Here is a 9,660-nt window from a genome sequence, read left to right as displayed (position 1 = left end):
GAGGCCATCAGCTTCCTGGTGATGCCACGGATCCCTCCTTGCGGCTCCACAAGGTGGCGCTGTGCCCAACGCCAGCCCAGGACTCTGCCGGGTGGGCAGAGGGGCCTCCCCCCCACCCTCTGGGCTGGCTCCCCCATTCTCTCCAGGCCTCGGGCCCTTAGGAAACGTCTGGTGGAGGAAGACACCCCAATGCACCCACAGTGCACACAGGGGTTTTCTCTTCTCTCTCACCAGGCATGTACACCACACTCTCCTGCCCACACAGGCTCCCCAAATACCCCAAACCCGACAGCCCTGCGAGAACATGCTCGGCAGAGCCAGGAGGCATCTGAGGGATCACCACTTCCGGTCCCGTCTAGTGATGCACGCACACACACACGGGAACACCCCTGTACGTGAACACATGTAGCTGTCTCCTGCAGTCAAGTGCCCCTCCCCTCGCTTCCCTCTCAACCTCCCTTTCTCCACGACCCCCTCACAGCCCTTTGGTGGGGATCAAATGAAACGCTGGAGGAGATGGGGTTTCATAGAGCAAAGCAGGTCGGGCACACGTGAGAGTGCAGTGGGGGTAACGTTAGACACACACATATATTTCCAAACACACCGGCACACGCAGCAACATGCAGCCTCTCGCACATGTGACCCAGCCACACGCGAGGGGAATCCCGTCCAGCGCACGTGTGAAGGGCAGCACAGGGACTCATGCACGCAAAGTCGCCTGCTGCTCAGCACTGCAGGCCTGGTCTGCACACCCGACACCCAGCGGGCCCCTCCCTTCCAGGGTCCCTTTCAGCTTTGAAACGGAGTTGGCAAAGAGAGCCAGTGTCCAGGCAGTGTTTCCCCAAACCTCCAGACAAGCCCCCAGCCAGCCTCAATTTCAGCTCTGGATGGACACGTGCTCTTGAGACCTGTCCCCCACCGCCAGCCCTTGTTCTAGCTCCCTCCACTGGCTGTGTGACCTCAGGCAAGGCCTTCCCCTCTCTGGTCCCTCCTCTGTTCCCTGAGACTGGATTGCCCTCTACAGACCTTAAAGGGGCTTGGGGGTCCTGGTGAGAAACTTGGGCAGTGGGGGACACATTTCTCTGGAGGGTCCCATCCACCTAAATCGGAGCTCCCTTTCCACCTCTGACTCTGGGTGACCTTGGGCGTGCTCTCCAGGGGTGACACTGTTAGCAAGGATTCTGGCACATGGCCTGGCACGCCAGAGGCAGATGGGAAATCTTTGCTTCCTTCATGATAGGGAACCAGCATTTTGTGTTGGGGTTTGTGCGGACAGGGACGACTGTAAAGAGAGCATTTCCACAACCCTGACAGAACTAGAGTTGCCTAAGGACAGGGAGCTGCAACCCAAGGAGAAGTGGGTGAGAGACTCAGAGCCCACCTGAGCGTGGGGCTGTGGCCTGGGCGTCCATGTTGTGTGCATCTATATCTGTGTATGTGTGTGTGTGTGTGTGCACATACGTGTGCAGGAGGACATCTCTCCGCATGCCTGAGAGTGTGTGCAAAATTTCTCCGATGAGCCTGTGGCTTGGGTTTGAATTCCAGAGATACTTCTGGGCTTTGTGACTTTGTCCAAGTTACTTCACCTCTCTGTGCCTCTGGTTCCTCATTTGTAAAATGGAGATTATTAGGATAATACTTCACCTCTCTGTGCCTCTGGTTCCTCATTTGTAAAATGGAGATTATTAGGATAATACAATTTAAATGCTCGCACAGGCCTCAAGGGATTAAAGAGAGGATACATGTAAAAAGCAGTTTTTAGCCAAGCACCTGGTGGCACACAGTTGGTGTTCAAAAAGCTGTTAGCTGCTATTTCATACGCAGCCCCAGCACTGTGGACCCATTCATTTATTCATTTTTATTCATTCACTGACTCCGTCTCTATGCCAGGCCAGCCCTGTGCTGGAGGCTGAGGACACAGAGATGAACCGGACAGGGTCCTTGACCTCCAGGACCTTCCAGCATGACAGGGGAGACAGATTTGAACACTGACAGTGACAGCAAAGCAGATGTTGAGAGGCAACTGGAGACAAAGGAAGGGAGAAGGGGGCCCCTGCGATGGAGGGAGAGCACCGCCCACATCCCCACACCCCCTGTGCACCAGCCCCCTTGGAATACTCCCTGTTCTGGAACTGTCCACCTGCTTTCCTACCTCCAGGCCTTTGCTCACTCTGTTCCCTCTGCTCAGAAATCCCTTCCCCCCGTTCTGCCTGGTGACTGCTGTGCATCTTTGAAGGACTCGGCCTCAGTGGCACCTCCTCTGTCCCACTCAGACCAAATGCCTCCTGGCTTTACCCACCACCCTCATCAGGGACGAGCCATCTGGTCGATGTGTGGGCAGCAGATGCAGCCTCCTGCGGCCGCTTGTTTCTAACCTTAGATCTGTCATCAACTCTCAGTGTGACCTTGAGCACATCACTTTACCTCTCAGGCCTCAGGTTCCCCCTCTGCAAAATGGGCAATACCTTGGAACTTCCCTTGTGGCCCAGAGGTTAAGAATCCGCCTGCCAATACAGGGGACCAGGGTTTGAGCCCTGGTCCGGGAAGATCCCACATGCCGCAGAGCAACTAAGCCCATGTGCCACAACTACTGAGCCTGCGCTCTAGAGCCCACGAGCCACAACTAATGAAGCCTGCACGCCTAGAGCCCATGCTCCGCAACAAGAGAAGCCACCGCAATGAGAAGCCCGCGCACCACAACGAAGAGTAGCCCTCGCTTGCTGCAACTAGAGAAAGCCCGTGCGCAGCAACAAAGACCCAATGCAGCCAAAAATAAATACATAAATAAATAAATAAATTTTTTTAAAAAATGGGCAACACCTCATTCTCAGGACAGGTGTGAGGATCAAAAAGACAGAATATTTGGAGAAAGCACTTTGCAAACTGTTAAATGCTGGGCACCCATCCAGGGGAGTTTTTATTCAAACAGCTTCCTTCCCTCTCCTGGGTGTGAGCCAGAAGGTGTGTACACCCCACAGGCTTGAGCTGTGACTACCTGCAGCTCAGGTGTGGGGCAGTTTCTGTTTGGGGTTTGTTTGTGTTTGATTTCAAAGACAGGGAAACTCCCTCACCCAGGTGATATGGGTGGGGCCTGGTCAACAGAGTTGCCAGGGGAATCCCAGGGGTTGGGGGCCCTGATTGCCCCCACCGTGATCAGGTGGAAACTCACCCCCCAGGAAGGAGAAGGGCCATGAGATTAAGCTGCAGGGATAGAGTGTCCCTTGGAGTCAGGCGACCTGGGTGTGATTCTGGCTCCTCAGGGTAGCCTTAGGCCAATTGCTTTCTCTCTGGGCTTCGAATATAAAGCCAGTGCACAGACTTTATGATTTGCGGAGCCCTTTATACTCCATGGGGTCTGGCAGCACCAAATGGGGACCAAGAGCTGACGTGGCCACCCAAGATCCCCCAGGCCTTGGCCTCGCTGTGTGGGAAGAATTTCGACAGCCAGGCTTTGTCCCCACGTGCCTTTCTGGGCTTGTCACCTCCATTCTCCGCTCCCACTCTGTACTGTCCCACCTGGTGAACTTGGGGTTCCCTCGAGGCTCCCAAATCTCTGATCTATAGCCGTGCCCTGCCTGAAATGCCCTTTCTCCCCTTTCACCTGTTTAACGCCTCCTCATCCCCCAGGACCCTGCCCAGGCATCACTGCCTTCAGGGGACCCTCCCTGCTTCCAGACAGTGTTGGGGCTCCTCTTCTGGCCCCAGCACTCACCTGCTTTGTGTCACTGTTGGTTTAGGAGCAGGTTACCCACACCACTCACATTGCCCTGTCTCCCCAGCAGCCGTAAGTTCAGGGCCAGGCACCCAAAGGCATGAATAAATATCCCTGAATTGTCCTCTCGGTACAAACAGCAGGAGGACCATCTGGGAGAATCCATATGGTTCTGGTTTCGTGGAAAGATCCCCCAGAAGGAGCTGGGCTCAAGTTCCCCCTCCACCACTTACCAGTCAGGTGGTCTTTGGTAAGCTCCTCAGCCTGGCTAGCCTCAGCTTTCTCATCTGTAAAGTGGGATAGTCATGAAGAATAGGGTGGTTGAAGCACCCATGTCCCTGGGGGGCTCAGTAAGCAGGAGCAATTGCTACTATATCTCCATTTCTGCAGCAACTCTGAAAGAGATGGCATCCAGGCTCTTTGCAGTGCAGCCCCCAGAGCTGTAGCCAGGGATGTTCAGTGTAGCCGTGGGGTCCAGGCCCAGGTGGAGCCAGGGTGCTGAGATCGCCGGAGCGGCCTTCTCAGAGCCTGGGTGGGCCTGGAGGAAGCCAGCCGAGGGCAGTGAGCCCACTGATTTTCCAGGACGGAGGCCAGCTGGGGCGTCGTTGACTTTGGAGGGGAATGTAGAGTGGCCCTGGGAGGCCCTGAGGCTCAGTGTCCAGGACAGCTGGGCCTGGCTTCGGGCACTGTGTGTTCCGGGGCCTGCAGGGACAGAACAGCAGGCCAGGGTAGCCAGGGGCTCCTGGAAGGCTCCACCGGGAGCAGCCTTTGACAAGGCAGCCATGATGGGGCAGCAGCTTGTCAGGGCCTCTCTGGGACCTCAGGAGCCCCAAGTCATTTTGTAGCTTCAGGCTGGGACTGGTCAATACTTACCGAGTTCATGCTCTGCACTAGGCACTGTGCCCCATCGTGTTAGTCTTGCTGGACTCTGAAATCAGAACTCCTGATCTGAGGCCTGGCAGCACCACTAACTAGTGATATGACTGTGGGTAAGACACCCACCCTCTCTGTCCAAGCTCCTCTCCTGTGAGGCCTAAACAAGTTGATCCATGTGACGTGTCTAGAACAATTCCTGCTGTCAGTATTAGCCTTCACCTAACGAGAGCCACAAGCTGTGACTTCAAGCAAGTTACTCAACTCCTCAGTGCCTCAGTTTCCTCATCTGTGGAATGGGCCTTATAACAGTACTCATGCCTCATAGCATTATTACAAGGATCAAAGGCACTAATTTATGGAAAGTGCTTAGATTCTTAGAAGAACGCCAGGCACAAAACGCTCAGTATTAATATCTAAAATGTGTTTTGTTACAGCTACAAGCATGAGTTACAGTTATCTGTTTTTCTCATTGACTCTCCTCACCTTCTCTACTGTAAGGTCTGGGCTCTGCAGACAGACCTAGTGCCTGGGTTTCAATCCTCCTTCCACTGTTTCTTTGAGGAAATAATAATAATAATTACTGTTTAGAGAATTAAAGGAGAAAGTAAATGCAAAAAAAAAATCTAGAAAAATGCCTGGAATAGAGTAAACTCCAAAAAATGCTTCTACTATGATTCCCAATTCACAGATGAGGAAATTGGGATTTGGAGAGGTTATGGAAGCTAGTAGCAGAGCTAAGATGGGAATCCTACTCCCAAGTCCAACTCCTGACACCACCTGTGCCTCATTCCTCTCTGGACACCAGAGCCTTGGCCCAGGTCCTGGCTTGTGGTGGGTGCTGGGGAAGTGCCTCTTGAAGGGGACCCAGAGAACTGGTGGATGGACAAACCAAGGTTACTTGGCCAGGAAGCGGCAGAGACAGACATGAAGCTAAGGTCCAGCTCACGGTGATAAACTGGTTTACCCCCCAACAACCTGCATGGTGCCAACAGATGAAGAGCCTTTCTACGTGGTGGGCTGTGTCCCAGGAGAAGACATCAATGACAGCTAAGAGCGTCATTGATGAAACCAGTGGGTTTCATTCTGAAGCCAAGGACACAGGGGCTGCTTCCATCATTGTTCCGAGAGAAGCAGCTGGTGTCATCCAGGTGCCCTAAATAATAACTTCCCAGCTTGCCTTTCCAGCTTCGCCCCCCAGCATCCCTCCCAGCCCCTGCCCACCGCACCCTTCCTGTCTCCCAGTCATGATGTGGTCCTTCATGCCTCTGTGTTAGCACATGCAGTTCCCTGTGCCTGGATGCCATTCCTCCTCCTCCGTCTGTTGAGCCTCCTGGCGCCATGAGTCTCTCTGGGCTCCTCTAGCACAAGTTGAGTCAGTAATTTTAACCCTGTCTTGTTCCCAAAAGGCTTTGAGAGGAAAGTACTTTGCTTATTTCTGTGCTAGTCTCCATTTGTGGCTCCAGATCCACTGTCACTCTTCTCCACCCTGCTCTGTGCCCATCCCTCTGGGTTCAGCCAGCGAGGAGTCCCCCGCCTCCCCGGAAGACTAGAGGGCAGGAGGAGCCAGGGGTCCCCTGGCTGGCTGTGTCCTTCCAAGCACAAGTCTCCTCTCCTCACCTTTCAAGCCAGAGGACAGTAAGGACCCCACTGTTAACTAGCCCCAGCTTCTGCACGCTCCCCTGTGGTTTCTCTGCACCCTGCCCGCACATCTGTAAACAGCCCCTTTATTAAACACGCTTCAGACTCCTGGATTCAGTGGGCTATCTGCTGGTTCCTGCCAACCCTGACTGACATAGCTGATACAGTCCCTTTGAGCACTGTGTGCCTTACAGCTGGCTTGTCCCCCCAGATGTGAGTTCCTGAAGGGAGGGGTCGTGTCTGAACCAGTAGTCATCTCTGTGCCCAGATGCAGTACACAGAAGACATGGGAAGTGTCCTTGACTCAGAAAGCACCAAAGTACCAGTACTGCCACACACGTGGGGTCGAACGAAGGGAGTTGCGTGAAATCGTCCATTCATTCACTTGTTTGTTCGCTCATTCAACCACAAGTGCTCACTGAAGGCCACGTGTACCAGGCTCTGATGAAGACAGACTTCATGGAGCTGGCGTTGCACTGAGGGGAAGCAGGCGTAAACAGGCAAAAGCAAGCACACTCCTCACACCATTTCGGGTGACAGTTCATTCTGTGAAGGAGACAAAGCAAAGCAAAGGGGTACAAAGTGACGGGGTGGAGGTGCAGTTTTAGATACGTGGTTGGGGGCCCACTGGACAGAGAAGGATGTGCAGGAGCCATGTCAGGGGATGCTCGGTGCAAGGACTTTCCACCCAGAGGGACCAGGAGCGAGCAAGGCTGTGGGTGGGAACAACCTCGGTCTATTGACGAACAGCAGGGAAGCCGGGAGGCCAGGTCAGGTTGGGTGCAGGGGAGACTCCTAGGAGTGGGTGGGAACTTGCTTTCTTGTAAGGCCCTTCCAGCTCTGGGATGTGAGAAGAGCCCAGGGCCGGCCAGCAACCACTTCCTGAAAGGTCCAGGAGGAGGCCCCATGTGGGGCACACCCCCTTGTTCTCTCAGTCCTCACAATGACCTCATGAGGAGGGTTTTTCTACCCCCATTCCACGCATGAAGAAACTGAGGTTCAGAGAGGTTAAGCAACTTGCCCAAGGTCACATAGAGTCAGAGAAAGAACTGGAAAGGAACCCAGGTCTGCCTGACCTGCAGGCCAGGAGAGGTTTTCCCAGGACCAGCACAGCCATTTGCCAAGGGCTTCCTCATCAATAATATCGGCCCTACAGGGACAGGCTGGCAGGAGAAACCAAAGCTCCAGGCTGGGGGAGGCACATCCCAAGGCCATACGTCAATAGGGAGGGACCTGGGGTCTAAGCCTGGCTTTTTCCACAGCCCCCTACCCTCTGAAAAGGGGAAATGGTAGGTGAGCTGGAAAGCTGTGCCATGCCCGCCCCCTCCACCCCCCGTGCCCGATACATCCAGGGCCAGGGCGCACTGGCTAATGGGTATCATTTCAGCCCTTTCATTTCTGGAGACACTATGCTGTCATAAAGACTGTCATTTCCTGCAAGATGATCAATGCACTGGCTGCCCGGAGGGCTGGGAACGGCAGTATCTGGGCACGATCGGGAAGATAAAACCATCCTCTCTTTCTCTGCCATTCCAGTCCTTTCCCAAGCAGGTACAGCTCTCGTGTTCCAGAGCATTGGCCTGGGGTCCCAAGAGGCCCCAGATCACTGCATAGTCCCCCCAGCACAGGGAAGAACAGTCCCTCTTAGCCTAGTTTCAACATGTCATAGCCATGTGACCTTGGGCACAGCACTTTCCCTCCCCAAACCTCAATTTCCTCATCTGTAAAATGGGGGCAACTATGTCTGTCTCACAAGGTGGCTTAAGTGGGAGGTTATATCTTAAACCCTTGCCATGTTGGGGTGCTTAAGAATAGTAGCTATGGAAGTGATGGTGCTGGGGGTGATAGTGATGCCTGCCACATTTTGGAAATAGGGAAACTGAGGCCAGAGAAGGAAATGTACTCCCCCAAAGTCACACAGCAAGTCAGTGGCAAAGCTCGGCCTAGAACTTGGGTTTTGAGGCCAGAACCTTTGCTCATTACCATTGACTCATAGGTCAATGGTAATGAGTGAGTTTTGTTGACTCCTTCCATGGGAGGGCACTGTCATGTATTATCTCATTTAATCCCCACAATGGACTGATGAAGTCAGTGTTATTATTATTCCTACTTTGCCGGTAGAAGGTTGCAGCTCAAAGGGATGAGGTGACCTGCCCAAGGTCACACAGCTAGCAAGTAGCGGAGCCTGAGTTCAACCCGGGTGGTCTGTCTGCAGGGGCACAGCTCCAGCCTCCGTGCTGGGGCCCTTGAAGATCAGCTGCTGAGGGTGGAGATCGAGGCTCCCAGCTTTGTGCGCAGACGCCCTTGGCCCTGCCACAGGCTGGCCTATCGTCTCCCCCATCTGATGAGCTGATGAGAACAAGGCAAGCTTAGGTCCCGCTGCCACCCCAAAACCCAGCTCATGGGCCCGGGAGGCAGAACCCCACCCAAGGTTGTCCTCAGAGAGTGTATGCTGTGTGTCCAGTCCTGCCCAGACAGGGAAATTGAGACCTGGGAAGTTTATGGGGTGTTCACAACTCAGGCTGGTGAAGGAAGCCTGGCTCAGCGGCTGGAGGAGTCTGAGAGCAAGAAGTGGGTGGGAGGGGAAGAGGCTGGGGCCTCTGTTCCAAACACCCCAGAGTCTCCTGCTGGCACAAGACCCTGACAGACCTCTAATTCATCATGTTGCTATGCCCTCACAACAGACCTGGAACTTTGGTCCCATTCTACAGGTGGGTATATCAAGGCTCATAGCATCAAAGTGGCTCGCTCAGGCTCACTCAATTAAAAAGAAGAGTGTGGACTTGAGCCCAGTTCTCCCAATGTGCAGGCTACTCTTTTTCCCTTGCTTGATTCATTTCTTGCTGTATCAGCTCTTTTCTCTCTAGGTCCTTTCTCTGCAAATTACCAACTTATCTGCCCTCCCTGTCCCTGATTTGGCTACACTTGACTGTAAGCCTCTTGAAGTCAGGAATCTCTTTTGACTTGCTCCCCTCTATATGCCTGGAGCCTGTCACAGCAATAGGCACAAGGCTAGAAACCAGTGGATGTTTGTTGGATTGTTGAAGGGATTGTAATTGGACTACAATTTTTTAAATTGATGTCAGTGGTCGGCACGGTCAATTTGGAGATTTTTGTTATTATGAAAGGACTCACTTGAGTGATTCATTATGCAAATATAAAGGTGAACAGGGGGAAGTCATGTATTATAAATGTATTTTTTGTTTATTTTTCATTAACAAGACTGCTCCACTTCTTTGGCCTCTCCCGTTGCAGAGCACAGGCTCCGGACGTGCAGGCTCAGCGGCCATGGCTCACGGGCCCAGCCGCTCCGCGGCATGTGGGATCTTCCCGGACCGGGGCACAAACCCGTGACCCCTGCGTCGGCAGGCGGACTCTCAAACACTGCGCCACCAGGGGAGCCCTCCACTTCTTGATATATAGGGCTCTGGGGA

Source organism: Delphinapterus leucas, chromosome 1 (assembly GCF_059928025.1).
Source record: "Delphinapterus leucas isolate spDelLeu-1000000601 "Yukka" chromosome 1, BTC_Dleu_Yukka2, whole genome shotgun sequence".
NCBI lineage: Eukaryota > Metazoa > Chordata > Mammalia > Artiodactyla > Monodontidae > Delphinapterus > Delphinapterus leucas.
Note: the sequence above shows the minus strand (reverse complement) of the source record.